Source organism: Phascolarctos cinereus, unplaced genomic scaffold, assembly GCF_003287225.1.
Source record: "Phascolarctos cinereus isolate Bilbo 61053 unplaced genomic scaffold, phaCin_HiC Scaffold_7;HRSCAF=346, whole genome shotgun sequence".
Taxonomy (NCBI): Eukaryota; Metazoa; Chordata; class Mammalia; order Diprotodontia; family Phascolarctidae; genus Phascolarctos; species Phascolarctos cinereus.
In genome coordinates this window covers 175,581,065-175,597,428 of record NW_027556180.1, presented here as the reverse complement: position 1 = coordinate 175,597,428, position 16,364 = coordinate 175,581,065, and positions in this window count along the sequence as shown.

Sequence of the window (16,364 nt, the reverse complement as noted above, 5' to 3'; positions counted from 1 at the left end):
TGGATCACCTAGATGTCTGCTTATAAGACCCTGCCTGGGGCTCCTATAGTCAAAGGTTTATTTATCCTCAGAGGTTTCACGTACCACATTTTCCTAAAAAACACATTTGCTGTTCTTTGAATTTCAGATTATGTGTTCTAAATATGACTTGCTACTATGTCTTTTCTAGGGCCAGAGTGACAGATTTGGGTTCCTTAACAAGGTTTTAAAATCATGTGTATAATTGCATGCAGGTTGCCTTTGGGTCTTTGCTTTATGCATGTGACTTTCCTGACTGCAAAATAGGTATCTGCCTGCCATGGAGCATAGAATGTGCTGGCATTCTAAATATGAACTTTTGTAAAAATAATAATAATAAAAAAGAGGGAGCATGGCAGAGGGAATTAGGAGGCAAGCTGAGAGTCAGAAAGATATGGAATTAAGATCTGCCCTAGACACACAATACCCGTATGACCTTAGACAAGTCCCTTGACCTTCAACACTCTAGGCAACTCTAAGATCATGAGGTTGCTGCTGTAGTAGAAGGAATTCCCTATACCAGTCAAACTATAGGTTTGGCTCTGTCTAATTTGAACAATTTAGAATGTCTTATTTAAGTCTCCTTAGGCACCTACCTACCTTGCTCACTTCTAGTCTGGTCTGTGACCCACACAACCATGTATTTTAAAGTCCTACTCTTGTGGGCTCCCTCCGGTTCAGTTAGTCAGTCAACACACGTTTATTATGTGTTTACTATGTGCCAGGCGCTGTGATAAGCATTGGACATACAATGAAAGGCAAAAACATGGTGCTTGTGCATAAGAGCTCATATTCCATTAGAATGCAGGGGAAGAAAACATGTAAAAAAATACATGTATCTGAGTATGATGGCAGACACCTGTACTCTCTGCTGCTGAAGAGGCTAAGGCTGGTGGATTGCTTGTGTTCCACAGTTCTGAGCTGCAATAGACCTGAAGCCAATTGGGTATCTATATCAAGGCCAGCACCTAAATGGTGAGACCCCAGGAATCAAATGTTTTTAGACTTTGTGCTCCAAGTCAAAAAAACAGAGAGAGTTAAAGATATTTTAATAACAGTAGTGGGTTTGGGTACAGGAGTGGCCACTGCAATTGTAGCCTGGGCAGCATAGGTAGACCTGGTCTAACAAAAGAAAAAAATATATATATTTTATATTTTTATATTTTATTTATATATTATATTATATGTATTATATATTATATTATAAATTTATTTATAATATTACATATATATACATAAAAGGTAAATGGAAGATAATCTTTACAGGGATGGTATATTATGCAGAAAGGCTTCTTACTGAATATGGGGTTTGAACTGAGTTTTGAAAGAATCCAGGAGCTGGAGGTAAGGAGGGAAAGTATTCAAGGCCTGGGGAAGAAATAGAGTTGAGAGAGTGTTGGGTGTGAAGAACAGTGAGAAGGCCAATGTTACTATAATAGATAATGAAGAGGAATAAATTAAGAAGACTTAGAAATATAGGAAGGGGACAGAGGAGTTTATACATTCATGGTTTAAGGCAAAGTCCTTATGGCAAAGTCCAATCAGAAACAGTTTATTGATTGTGCATCAAATTGGATCTAAATTATTAAACACTAAAGGATGAGTACTTTCAAGGTGAAAGGTTGTCCCTTCAACTGTGGGGTGGGACCCATGCCAAAGCTCCTTGGTGACTTCTCTGAGGTGTCAGGAGGTTAGGCAAAGGGATAATTATTCAAAGACAAAAGAGACTGATTGTAGAACAGGTTATATGCTCAGCAAATGATGTTCCACTAGGGAGAAGCAGAAACATTGTTTTGAGGTGAATTCTGAGGTTTTGGTTTCCAAGGTCATTATGGGACCCCTGGGCTAAAATGTTTCCAAAGACATTTGTAGGGAATCCACACCAAGAGACAGTGGAGCAGGATATCACTAGTATCTTTTTAAAGTGACATAGTAGAAAAGACTTTATAGAAATGGCGCAGACTTCTTCAGCTTTTATGTTGACATCTACTGAAGCAGTTTGAGCTTTCAGCTCAAATTGAGGCCAAGATTAAGAGATGAATGATATTCTTTAGCCTAGTTCTTATAGCCATTCTTTAGTTATATGACCCATAAATTCAGGCAGGGCTTTCTTCTGTGGTACTGTGGCATTGATTGAAAAGATTATTATGATTGATAATGATAATAGTAAAAATAACAACAGTAATAATACATCCACATGAAATCAGGCCACAATATGTCAACAAATATTGAACAAATGGCTGAGTCAAGCAGATCTGTTTGTGGAAACTGAAATATTTATGATGGTAAGGGTCCAGTCCATTGCTAAACAGAAATTTCAGATAGGTTAGCTTTAAGGAATTGGGATTTAGTGATGAATGCTAAATATACAAGAGAATTGTGGAAGTATTGCAACATATCATACTGAAATTTAGCACCTACCTAAATACGTAGCAAGAAATGAACTGGTGGCTAGAATCATATATCAGAAACCAGCTCTCTTTCATGAAATGACAGAGGACAAATACCCGTCATGTAAAGAGAGACTTAAAAATTAGTCCCTGAGAACTTAACTAATAAAATATGATGAAACCACAGGCTTCTCAAAACTAAACTGCTGCCCCCAATCACTTGGACATAATATTGGTTCATAAAAACTAAGGACAATGTGACAATGTTGTCTCTGCACCCAGTGATCATGATCCCCAAACTATGTGTAATGGAAAGCTTTCAAAATGTACAGACTCAGTAAAGGTGATCAAAATCCTTTGCACAGAGAGTGAGGGTGTGTGTGTGTGTGTGTGTGTGTGTGTGTGAGAGAGAGAGAGAGAGAGAGAGAGAGAGAGAGATTCCTTTTGTTCTATCACTTGTGATGTTTTCAGTGACGCTATAGAGAATGAACGTATATTCTAATTCTTTTTATCCAAATACAAAAAAAATCAGTAATTTTATCTATTATTAGTCTTTAGAACACTAAACTATAAAAAGAATAATAACAGTATAGTAACTTGTTTTCGGATTGTTTCTATCCATAGAGGCATAGACACAGGTAGGTGTTGCAGTAGATGGGGTCAGGAAGTCACTATGCCTGGTGTCGGGATGACTTGAGTTCAAATTTAGCCTCCAATACTTACTAGCTGTGTGACACTGAGCAAGTGTCACTTCTGTTTGCCTCAGTTTCCTTAATGGTAAAATGCAGATCATAACAGCATTCATATCCCAGGGTTTTTATGAAAATCAAAGGAGAGAAAATTTACAAAGCTCACAGACATTTCTATGTGTTCCTGACACGTAGAAGGGAGCTTAAGAAATGTTTTTCCCTGCCTACTTCTGCATAGAAAAAGATGAAATGATGGTAATCCAGTCTACCTCTTAGAATATTTAGCTCTCTTCAAGATTTAGCTCAAGTGCTGTCTCCTACATGAGACCTTTCCTGATCTCTTCATTTGTTAGAATTTACCCTGAAATTTCTTTTATTCATTTTATATAGACATTATATTTACTTACCTCTTTGCATGTTGTTTTCCTTTTGTAGAATGTAAGTTCTTGTTGAGAGTTATAAGTTGTATATAAGTTGTTGTATAAGCAAGTAGGCTGTAAGTAATATAAGTTGTTGAGAGCGACAACTGCAGAAATTTTGTGTCTGTTTTTTCCAGCACCTTCCACATTGCCTGACATATAGCAGATGCTTAATAAATACTTTCTGACATCAATTTGTTTACTGAGCATTTACTGTATATTAAGTAGTATATTAGGCTCTGGATAGACAAAGACAGAAACAAAAACAGTTTCCACTTTCAAGGAGTTTATACTGCTACTTTTGTAGTGCTGAAAGATTTGCAAAGTGATTTATGTGAAATAAGTGCCAGAGATATGTTAATTTCCATTTCACAGACAAGGAAACTAAGGCATAGAGAAGTTAAATGACTCACTCAGGTTCCTACACCTGGTAAGTGTCTGAGGTGGGGCTTGTGACAAGATTGTTGTGATCCTCATGTAAAGTGTTAGCTGCCTTATTCTGTATAGAAAATAGGACCCTATTACAATTTTGAATTATAAAATCAAGAAAGAAGTCTTCCATTTTTAGGACCAGGCCTAGGAACTGTTCTATTCTGTGACTTCACAGAAGGCAAGGACACCTTGGTTTCTCAAAACTGATGAAAGTGAAAACCAGTTATGTTTATGAATTGATGTTAAATCCAGGGCACATGCCTGCCAAAGAAAACATACTTGACAAGTTAGAACTACAGCTACTAAACATCACAACCTATTACTGATTGTTTATGACCAACACCTTCTTGCATTGGTTTAATTTGAATATCCTCCAACATGCTGCAGCAGGTATTTCTATCCCAGTCATGGCTATGCTCAAAAGTGTCAGGAGCAATGGAGTTAAAACATCTTAAACACTGTTGCATGTTTGTGTTTCATGAATAGAGTCTCTCTATTTCTAGAGATATTTTTAAAAATCTATTTCTGGAGAGAATTTGAAAAATTTGGAGCATATTGACCTGGCATTAATTTGAATATTTTAAGAAATACTCTACTTTTATTTTCTTTAGGGAAGAGCCTGAACTAGTAATTCGTACTTCAATACTTCAAAAATTATGTGATTTCATAGACATGATTACTCAGATGAAATAGAGGATAACTCTGCTATGCTTTAGTAGAGATTATTATTATTATCATTATTACCCATTTCGCTATTAGTTCTCTGTTACTCTTCCAGACCTAATCAGTATTTTTCTAAAATTAAAATGGCATTTGCAGTTCTGATAAGAATTTGACAATCTTTCATATTCTTGTAGATAAAATGGAGAAATATTCCCTGGATTACAGGTAGGAGGATTTGGAATTAATTAATGATAAGGTTGCAAAAATGTTGATTAATGGATCTATTGTGGTAGAGCTAGTTCTGTAGTGGAGTTCACTAGGGATTGATGTTAGTTTTGTTCTGTTTTACATTTCAAATAATGATTTGGATGAAGGTTTATGTGGCATGCCTACGAACTACATTTATGAAATGAAGCTTGGAAGAATAACTGTTACATTAGATGACATAACTGGAATATAAATTTATCTCAACTAGCTGGAAAGTGGGCAAAATAAATAAAAGATGAAATATAATATATATATGTGTGTGTGTGTGTGTGTGTGTGTGTGTGTGTGTGTGTGTGTGTGTATAAATCTCCCTTATTCCATAGGGAAAATAACATTAAAATAAATAAGTAATAATTTGTAAAACCACATCATGGTAGAATGGTGGTGAGACACAAGTTCACATAAAAAAAAAAAAAACCAAACCAAAAACCTGAGAGTATAAATAGATTTTAAGCTGGTCAACTAGATAACCTGGCAGGCAAAAAAAAAAAAAGAATCTCATCTCAGGTTCCCTTTTTGAGCTAAACTCTTAGAAAATCCAAGGTTCTGACAGGTACACCAAGAAAGCACAAGCTCCAGCAGATTCTTACAGAATGAAAAAAAAAAGATATGAATACTTAGTATTCAACTGTCAACAAACAGTATGGCATCAGACCAAAGTGCTTCTCACCAGAAGTTGGCTACCAGGTGATTATCTTTTTGACTATAACAATCCACCAAATGGAAAAAACACAAAATGACTTTCTGTCCCTTTGGTAGTAAGAGGTAGAATGGAAGGAACACTTGTGTAAGGTTTACAAAGTTATTTCCTCATAGCAGTCTTATTTGATAATATAAGTATAGTCTTTGTTACCTCTGAGGATATCTTTCCCAGCTCCCACTCTCACAGAAAAGTCCAGTCTCTAAGCAAGGCTATGTTTCCCTGTCAGGGTACCCTTGAGAGGTTAGGGATTGCTTTCTTAGATGCTATTGGTTTGAGCCCCTGTTCTTGTGTGTTCTCAATATCAATTAATGCCCCAATATCATTTAGCCAATTAGCATCAATTAGCTTTTACAAAAGGAAACTTGCTGAGAAGATATAGCAAAAAGAAAAGATTTGCCTCTCTCCCCCAACACCTTATATAGTCCCCAAAGCACTTTGGTTCCTGGGGATAGCGGATTGAAATTTAAAGCAGCGTCTACATAACATTCCCCCACACAAATTATCTTCCGAATGTGACACAGTGTTTATTGGGCTTGGCATCTTGATTTAGGGGGTCACTCCCAGCCGAGCTGTATTGACTGACTAGGTTCAGCTGACCATCAAATTCAGTGCGGACTCCAGGTCCCAGACCCTGGTGGTTTGTCATCCCTACTTTCTAAAACTCACAGGACAATAGCTACAGCCAATATTTTACTGAAAAGTAGATAATCGAACAAACCCAGGGAAATAAAAACAGGGAAAGAACAGAGGCCAACATCCCAGGTGGGGAAGGTTCAAGGCCTCTCCCTGTCTAAACACTTACAACATGTCTTTCTCACTTGAACACAGCCAGTCCAGTAAGGAGAAAGAACTTGCCTTTGGCCAATTAGTATTTGAAAATACCCCATTTTCAGTTTAGCAGCCAGCTGAAAGGTAGTCTCTATACAGACTACCAGACTGGGACCAGTTTTACAGAATGTCTACACATACTCCAAAGTCCATGTGGGGTTTGCATAAACTCATAAACAACAGGCTGATTGGCCAGTTTGTTTTCTACCCCCACCTCCACCCTCATTTGAATAATATTATGTCCTTGTTCTAAAGGAAGAAACTGAGATTTGGAGAAACAAACCGGTTTGTATGACATCACAAAACAGTGTGAAAGTAATGGAAGAAAGGCTCCACTCTGTTCCATCTTTAAGGAAAATAATAAGAAACAATATTTCAATATGATGTCCCTTTGGACTCATCTGATTGAAATAACCCTTGTCAAGTACAACAAAGAGGTAGTTTCCTCCTCTAAAATCCCTTTTAAGATAACCTTATCAAACCTCTAACCAGTTTCTAAGTGCAAACTATTTCAAAGCTACCAGAGGAACTCATATCTCTGATGATAAAATTAAGGTGGTGACCAGGGAAGGGCAGGAGTCCCTTAGATTAATCTATTTAAGAGAAGTACCTTTTTCTGCCACTAGACTGGATTGAATGGGTTTGAGAAAATTATTCTCTGGGAGTACATTGAAATTAAGTAACTATTGTTCTGTTTAATGAATTAAAAATTCTGAATTTTCATTTAATCTTTACTATTTAATTTTGTCTCATCTTATCAAACTCTACAAGTTGTAAGTAGAAAATATCTTGGATCCAAGTGATTTTTCAAAAGTAAAGCAGACCTTTGTTCTTTTGGATGTCTTTCTTTCAAAGAAAAGATGCTTGGATTTAGGTAATTTATAAATTTACTCCTGACATTTATTACATACAAACAGAGTCTTGAGTTTTTTCTTCCATAGCAGGTCAATGTTAGGACCAGAGCCATCTTGGGATATTAGGGTCAGGTTATTTTTTTTTTCCCCCTACTATTTCTGAAGGCATAAAGGCAGAACTGGAACAGAGGAAGAAGCTGAAGCTAAATGGAAGGCCATCTTAGAGATTCTCCTGAAAGAGGCAAATAAAGGCAGAGTTGCTTTCCATCATATACCCAAAGACTACAAGAAAATCATTTCACTGAAATCTTGATCAGTTGTTCCTTGTAAGTATTCAGAATGAGCATAAGCAAAAAGATGGTATGTAGATAATGATATTTGATTCACCAACATCTATAAAGGTTGAAGAAATAGACATGTCCCACGGAGAACATGACAATATCCAGTTATGAATTGTCAACATATTCTTTAATATTCTCAATTTAAAAAAATATATCAAAGAGGAAAGGACTCCAAAAACATGAAATGATCACTGAGGATGCTTTCATTTAAAAAGAAAAACAAAGTCTATTGAGAAAACATCGACAACTATTGGACTAGCCTATAGATCTGTTTTCTCATCTCTATAAAATCTTTATAAAGATGTTTTATTCATAAATCAATTCCATCCATAATACAAACACAAGAAAGGGGTAGGTAGGGTTTGTCAGGTAAGCTTTCTATTGTCAAACACGACTTTGCTATCACAGAACTGGGAGATGTAGAGGATAAAAGATACTGATATGTACATTGTTTATTGATTTTTAAAAAGCGTCTGGCTCTGTAGATGCATCTTTGATGGCTCTACACAGATGAGCTATCTCTCATGCAATGTCCAAATCCTACAGTATCCAATGATGGATGGAACTGCTAAAATCTTTTGGTCAACAATCTGATGAAAATGGACATCAATACAGCAAGCATTTGATAAGCATCTACCATGAAACAGACAAGGTGCTTAGGATACAAAGTTCTAAATAAAACATTCCTTCCCCTCCAGGACTTTATACTAGACCTTGGAAGAACCTGCACATAGAAAAAAAAGACAAAGTATATACTATACAATAATAATAATAATACAATTTTAAGAAGGATTTCCCGACACATAATAATGCCTAAAGGTGCTTAATAAATGCTTATTGATTGGTTAACTAATGAAGAGGTTGTCTGACTTATTCAATTCAAAGGCATCATTGTAATAGGTTTATTGAGTTTCTACAAAGCTTTCTCAGTGTAATCCACAATATGGTAAATAAGTTTAGTATGACCATCAACTTTAAACAGGATGAATTTTTTAAAAATGCATATTTCCCAAATTACAACATACAACTGAATGGGTGATCCCATTGTCCATCAATACATAAACTCTGGATAAGAGCTGCATAGAGGCATTGAAATGGACACAGAATTGAATAATAGAAGATGGAGTTCTATTATATTTGAAAGATGATGCAGTGATTTCAATGCTGCCAAAGATTCACTGATAAAACACCTTGTAGCACAGTGGCTAGAGCAATGACCCTGGAGTCAGGAGGACCTGAGTTCAAATCCAGCCTCAGATAAATAACACTTACTGACTGTGTGGCTCTGGGAAAGTCACTTAACCCCAGTAGCCTCACCAAAAAAACCCCCAAACCAACCAAACAAAAAACACCACCTTATGTCTCCTTAGGTCCAGAGTGGTGCAAGTGCAACTGAAGAAGGTGGAGCTATGGCTACAATGCCATTAATATAAAAATATTCTTTCTTAGATGAAAAAATTTGTATGAGATAAACTCATTCACTGATCCCTTGTACTGTTTATTCTGTTGTGATTCCTGATGCACTCCTTTTTGACCTCCCCCTGGCTTTTGATCATAGCCATGACCCTTATTTCATGACTCTTAACTATGCCTCTGGATGTATGCTAGGAGTTCTTTGGTTTGAACCTAGCATGACATTCTGTATACTCTTTGAGATTGTATCTTGGACCATAGATTTTTTTTTTTTACCCAGGTGTGCTCTTTCCCTCTAGCCCTAGTAATTATCCCTAATAATTAACATCTTCAAGAAAGAACAGGAGGAGGGACTAGAATACAACAGTCTGTTTAACATCAACATTTCCCCACTGATGTTAGATGGCTGTAAATCTCAGAACACCATGATCTTAGAAGAATTAGGATGACAATTTAACATCAATGGAAAGACACATGATAGATGTGAGAAGGCTACAGCATATTGCCAGTGATGGCTTGCATGCAAGAAGTAGCATCTAAGATTATCAGGATCACATGTGACTGGCAAAAGAGGCAAGCCACTCACATAATGAGAATGAAACAATAGGTAGATAGCCCAATGGCACATTGGTACACCCAGGGTGCTCAGAGAACAAAAGGAAGGACTCAGGATGTTCAATAGCATTTCTTTGGATGATTCATAGGGAAATATAGATAAGAACCCTATGAATAGATGCAGAAGGGCTGAATCGGTGGAAGCAGTATCCATCCCGATAAAATAATGGCTTCATCAAAATATCCAGGAACTATTAACAATGTATTTTATCTAAATATGATATTATAGACTCATCTGGGTGAAAATAACAGAAAGCTGTATGTCAAGCTGTCTAAATTCTTTCAAATAAATAGCTGGCACCATCTATCTCCCCATTGAAGATGAACTGCCAGTGTGTAACTAATAGCATTCAGATTCACATCATTGATCTTCATCAAGAGAGTAAATTATCCTCAGTGAAGTGCCTTTTGTATTTGCCAACTATTCCATGTAGCCCTAGAGCTTCTTCCTTTCTCTTGGCCAGTAACTTTGATTTTAATGTCTTATTCATTAATCAAGATTGTGACTTTGACTATTAAATATCGAAAGCTGGCAGAGAGATGGAATGGTGATCTGAAGTTGTATAGCTAGGAAAAAGAAGATAATATGTTTTGGTTCTTGAAAACATAACTTTGAATGTCAGTATCAACAGATTGATATTATATTGAATCCTTTTACACCTGCCACAGACATATATTGGTCTTTGGCCTGGATCTTTGAAAAGGGGGTTTTGACAAATAAATGTCATGCAAAGATATTTTATTTTTTCTGTCTAATTTTAAGGAATTAATGTTAGGAAGCCAGTCACAGAATTGGGACTAGAGAGCAAGGACAAATACTGGGCAAATCACTTATTTAACCTCTCAGTATTCAGGCAACTATGAGTTTCAAAGCAGGTACTAATTTTCCTTAATAGAGGAAGTTTCCTCAAATTTTCGCCCCACATTTCCAGTACCTTTGAAATCATAAGTACAATAAAAAAAGATTAAAGAAAGGAAACATCATAATTTTTATGAAAAAAATTAATAATAAACATAAAATAAATTTTGTTTTCTTGAATTTTTTTGAGCACTGTCTCCCATTTATTCATTCTTATTAGTATTACCTAATTATCCTACAAAATGTCTGTGTCACCAAACCCTGTCTTATACTCTTGTAATATTTTGCTAATAAATGTAGTTTTGTAAATTCACTTGTTAACAATATCCAATAAGTCATTTATAAGCATATACTTACTTTATATGTGATGCTGAACAAAGACATCTTTGTAATATGCCTACAATAATAGATATCTCCTTTTTATTCTCTTTATATAATTTCTCTTCTCCATGCCTCACCTTATGGAAAAGATGAGTTATAGCTAAGAGTATACTCCTTACCTCCAAGAATAGGAAAGAAGTTAAGGAGAAAAATAAAATCTTAGAAAAGTTAGATATGATAGACCTCTGGAGAAAACTGAATGGGAATAGCAAGTATGCCTTTTTCTTAGCTCTATCTGGTACCTTCACAAAAATTGACAAAGTATTAAGGCATAAAAACCTCACACCAAAATGCAGAAAAGCAGACACATTAAATGTAACCTTTTCGGACCATAATGCAATAAAAATTACATTCAATAAAGGGCTATGAAAGCATAGGTTAAAATTTAATTGGAAACTGAATAATCTAATCCTAAAGAATTAGTGGATCAAAGAACAAATCATAGAAACAAACAATAATTTCATTAATGAGAATACAATGAGACACCATTTCAAAATGTGTGGGATTTATTTTATGGTTAGATTTATCTAGCTCTGAGAGGGGAAAGTTGAGATCCTAAACTAGTATAGTTTTTCTGTTTTCTCCTATAACTCATTTAACTTTTCCTTTAACAGTTTGTATGCTATGCCATTTGGTACATATGTGTTTAGTATTGATGTTACTTCATTTTCTGTTGTGTCTTTTAGCAAGCTATGGTTTCCCTTCTATTACCCTTTTACTTAGGTCTATTTTTGCTTTTGTTTTGTCTGAGATGATGATTACTGCCCTGGCCTTCTTTTTTTTTACCTGAGCTAAAGTATGATAGATTTTACTCCAGCTGTTATTTTAATTCTCTCTTAGTGTTTCTTGTGAACACATTGTTGGGTTCTGGTTTCTAATCTATTCTGCTATCTGCTTCCCTCCATCTGATTTTCTTTTGTTTATTCTCTCTATTATTCTGTTCCCCCTCTAAAGTCTGTTTTGCTTCTGACTGTTGCTTTCCTTTACCTGTCATTTTTATCACCCCATCTTTCCCTTATCCCCTTCCTCTTCTATTTTCCTTTTGATCAAGATAGATTTCTGTTACCGATTGAACAGTATACACAAACAGACACAAACATATGTGTGTGTGTGTGTGTGTGTGTGTGTGTGTGTGTGTGTGATTCAACTGGTAATGGGAATACACACACATTCACACTTTTTAAGGAATTCTTTTCATCAGTAAATTGTACCTCTCTTTCCATTTGATCAACTACATTTTAAGGTGTTATTTTCTTCAGTATTTTTGTGCCTCTTTTACCAAGCTGTTAATTATCTTTCCATTATTTTCTTCCTTTGCTTTCAATTCTTAGCTGTTCCATAAATTTTTTATGAGCTTGTGTCCAATTCAAATTTTTTCTTTGAGGCTTTGCTTATAGCTGTTTTGGCTTCCTTGTCTTCTGAGTTTGTGTCTTGATCTTCCCTGTCTGAATGTTGAACTACAGGTTACAGTTGGATTCTCTTCTCAGCATGGAGTTGGGAGGGGGAAGGGCACTGTCTCAAGTTGCAGGTTTTTTTTTTTCACATCGCTCTTTTCGAAGATAGTTCTAGGGGTTTGGAAGTTTTCAGTTTTTCCAAGCTGATGTGATCTTGGGAGAGTGTAGTCACTGCTTTCTGGTCCTTACCCATGAAGAATCACTGATTCCTTGGGACTGAAAATGATACTGTTCCTCAGATTCAGGGAACTGCTTGAATACCAGTATCACTTTTGGTCACAAGGGTGAACCCTTGTGACCAAAAGTGATACTCCTCCTTAAGCCTCTATCTCTCTCTTGCTTGAAAGTGCTTCTCTCCATCTTTGAACTATGACCCACAAGTGGGTATAGGAAATGGATTTGCCAAACATCATGTGGTCTTTTTGTCCAGTATCAGCACACAGGTCCACTAAGCCATTTCTCACTTGTTCCCAGGTCCCTGGTTTGAGAAACCAGAGAGTTGTTATTGCTTCTGTCACCATTTAGGCCCCCTAGCCCTCCTAGTTCCACCATAGGTGTTTCATCCACCTAGACTTCTGATCTGCCTCTGACCCTTGTATCCCAGATATCTCTTTCCAATCTTCTAAGCTGTCTTGGATCGGAAGACTGTCTTACTGTGCCATTTTGCTGACTCCAAAATTTTTGTTGACTTCAGATTTGGGGTGCTATTTTAAAGTTGTTTGGAGGAGAATGTTGGGTTACCCCAACTGAGTGCTTTCTCTACTTTGTCATCCTAGCTCTGCCTCCCAGAAATTCCATCTGTTCCTCATCATTGACTAACAGGCCTTGGTTCAAAGACCTTTTTGTCCATCCTCAATTTGTGACCTGGAATTGAGTAGTGAATAACTAAAGTGCCAGGGTGTTCCTCTTCCTACATCCTGCATGAGGTCCCTCAACTTGTGCTGGGTCATGAGAGCTCATCTTGTCTCAGTGCACTGTCTCTGTTCTCTTTCAGTATCCAAGAGTTGGAATACACTGTGTTGCAGACTCCTGCCAGACTCTGACCTTATTGTCCATTGACTTCTATCTCGCTACACTGAACTGGACTGGAAAAAAATGACTCACTGCAACTTTTTTGCTTCTTGAAGTTCCTGATCAGGATTCAATCTGGTGCATTTTCAAGATCTGTTTGGAAATGTTTCATTGTGCGAGGAGGTGTTGGGAGGGAGTCTGGAGGGAGACTCTTACTGTACTCCTTCCTGCTACTCCAGCATCTTGGCTTCACCTCAGTGAAGTTGGTTTTTGCCACTCCCCTGCATTTCCTTCTTAAAATTCCTTTTTGATGGTACCTAGTGCTTTCATTCTGTCCAGAGTTCCTACCTGCACCTATCTGCTCGAATTATTGCTCTATTTTCCATATATGTTCTCTTCCTTTATCTCTTCATCTAACCTTCATCAAAACTTAACTGCTCTGTGTGTCATATCCTCAGGCTATGATAATTGGCTGTCTAACATGTATGACCTCAAATGTTCACTGAAATTCTATGATTAAATTATAATCTAATTTGTCCCTTTACGTAGCATTTGAATTTCAACAAATCAGCACCTAATTTTCTTATTGTTCAGTTGTTTCAGTCATGGCCAACTCTTCATGACCCCGTTTGGGGTTTTCTTGGCAAAGATACTGGAATGGTTTGCCATTTCCAGCTGATTTTACATATGAGGAAACTGAAGCAAATAGGGTTAAGCGACTTGCTCAAGATACAGGTAGTAAGTGCCTGAGGTTGGATTTGATTCAGGTCTTCCAGACTCCAGGCCTAAGATTCTATCCACTGCACCATTTAGCTGCCCTTCAGCATCTAATACCTTAACCCAAAAAGCATAATGTAGAAGTTTCAGGGATTAGAGTTAACAGTAGAGATTTTGTTTTTTTAGCAAAGGGTTTAACTTCATTCTTTACCAAAAATCACCATACGGTAAACCATTTATTCTGCCTATATGTAAGGCCTATCCTCGTCTCTCTTACCCATGCCTAGATCCTAGTCTTACATTTTAAATTCATTTTCCAATACTTTTTCAATGGTATGCTTCACGTAAAATAGATTATTTATTGTTATTTAAACCAACCCTGTTCTACTTTATTCTTGCTGTTCCATCCATTTATATCTGTAGAAATTAGATCCATCCTTCAAGGTCTAACTCAAATATCATCCTCTCCTACCCTCAATATGCCCAGGCAGAAACTCGTGAATGTGTACAACTTGGAAATCAGCAAACACTGCAAATTAGGGTATTATTGATTGTTTTGTTGATTGTCTAGGCCAAGGGTAGGGAACCTACAATCTTGAGGCCACATATAGCCTTCTAGGTCCTCAAGTGTGGCCCTTTGACTGAATCCAAACTTCACAGAACTAATAACTTAGGATTCACTCAAAGGGCCACACTTGAGTACCTAGAGGGCCACATGTAGCCTTGAGGCTACAGGTTCTCCACCCCTGTTCTAGGCTCGAGTATGTGATGGAGAACATGTTAAAATGCAGATTAAATTTATATAAACTAAATATCTATGTTTGCATATCTATATCTATAATCTACCCCCCCAAAAGCCGGTTGTTAAACACTTATGAGCACACCTCTGCTTACAAGTCTCATTGATCTCTTTAGCCAGATATGATCATCCTACTTCTGTACTCTCATAGCTCTTCGTAACTCTCTTATGGCTCTTGTAGAAATTCCTTCTTTTTACATCATATTCTAGTTATTTGTGACAAACTAAAAATAAAGTGGTGGCCAATGACAGCAGCAATATTCGGTCCTAAGTTTTCCCTATCTGTATAAAATTTATTATGTTCAAAATGGTGTATTCACAGTGCCTAAAATGATATCTAGGATATAATAGGCCTTAATAATAATATTACCATTTTAAGCCCTGTAAAACATGAATCTACATTTAAAGGATTATTAAGCATATCTTCCTATATATATATCTTAATAATAATAGCAGGACATGATCATGCCTGCTAATTGATTGACCTGTATTAAATTGAGCTGTTTTAAGTAATCTTTTCTGTCTCTTCCAGATTTAATATTCTATGATCCTGTGATCTTTCCTAAAAATAGAAAAAAATATGCACTGCCTACTTGCATTTGTACTACAATTTTTATGTAACTCAAGGAGTAGAATGGGATTACCAGTCAGGAATATCATAGAAGGCATTCCTCTTCACTTGGGACAAATAATGTCTGAGCACTTTTACACTAAAATTCTATGGATTAGGTGGGAGGATTCAGTGATTAGTAATTTTAAGGAGGGCTGTTCTCATTTTTGACTCCTCTCTCTCCTACATCTTCCATATCTACTCATCAAGTCCTGTTCATTTTCTCTTTGTCATTTCTCCCAGGTTGTCTCTATCTTCTCCACTAAAATTACCATTTAGTATTTATAGCAAAAAATCAATAATATTATCATGAATATTCCTTACCTTATCAATTGCAAACCATTGACACCTTTCCATTCTACTTTATTTATGTCTATGTCTTGCCATAGATCTTCTATGGAGTATCTACTCAACATACTGGAGACCTTCCTCTGTGTCTTCTTACATGTCTCATGCATAATGAGCTGCATATGGGTACAACAGCTACACTTGGGCTGCCCTCTTGTTATCTCCTGCTTTTGCCACATCACTTGCCCAACTTCTTTTTGATTATGGATTTTTTTGGCTCATGTGTCTCTCGTGCTACTCTTCCACATAGATCTTTGTTTAATTTAATTGAAAAAAATTATGAACTGCTATACACAAATACTATAAATGCCATGCTAAACTGCTTCTCTTGTCAAATCCTTATTCCATCCTTCTTGGATTTCTGAATTAATCTTCTAACTCTTTTCCCTTATTTCAATCTTCCCCCACCTCCAATCCTAAAACACTTTTTATCATGTTACTCATCTTTTCTAAAATGCCCAGTGATATTACAACTAGGTCCAGATTAGTGATACTAAGGGATCCCTTTAAGTAGTCTCATGTATTTGAATGCATACTTTTTGAAGTTATAATC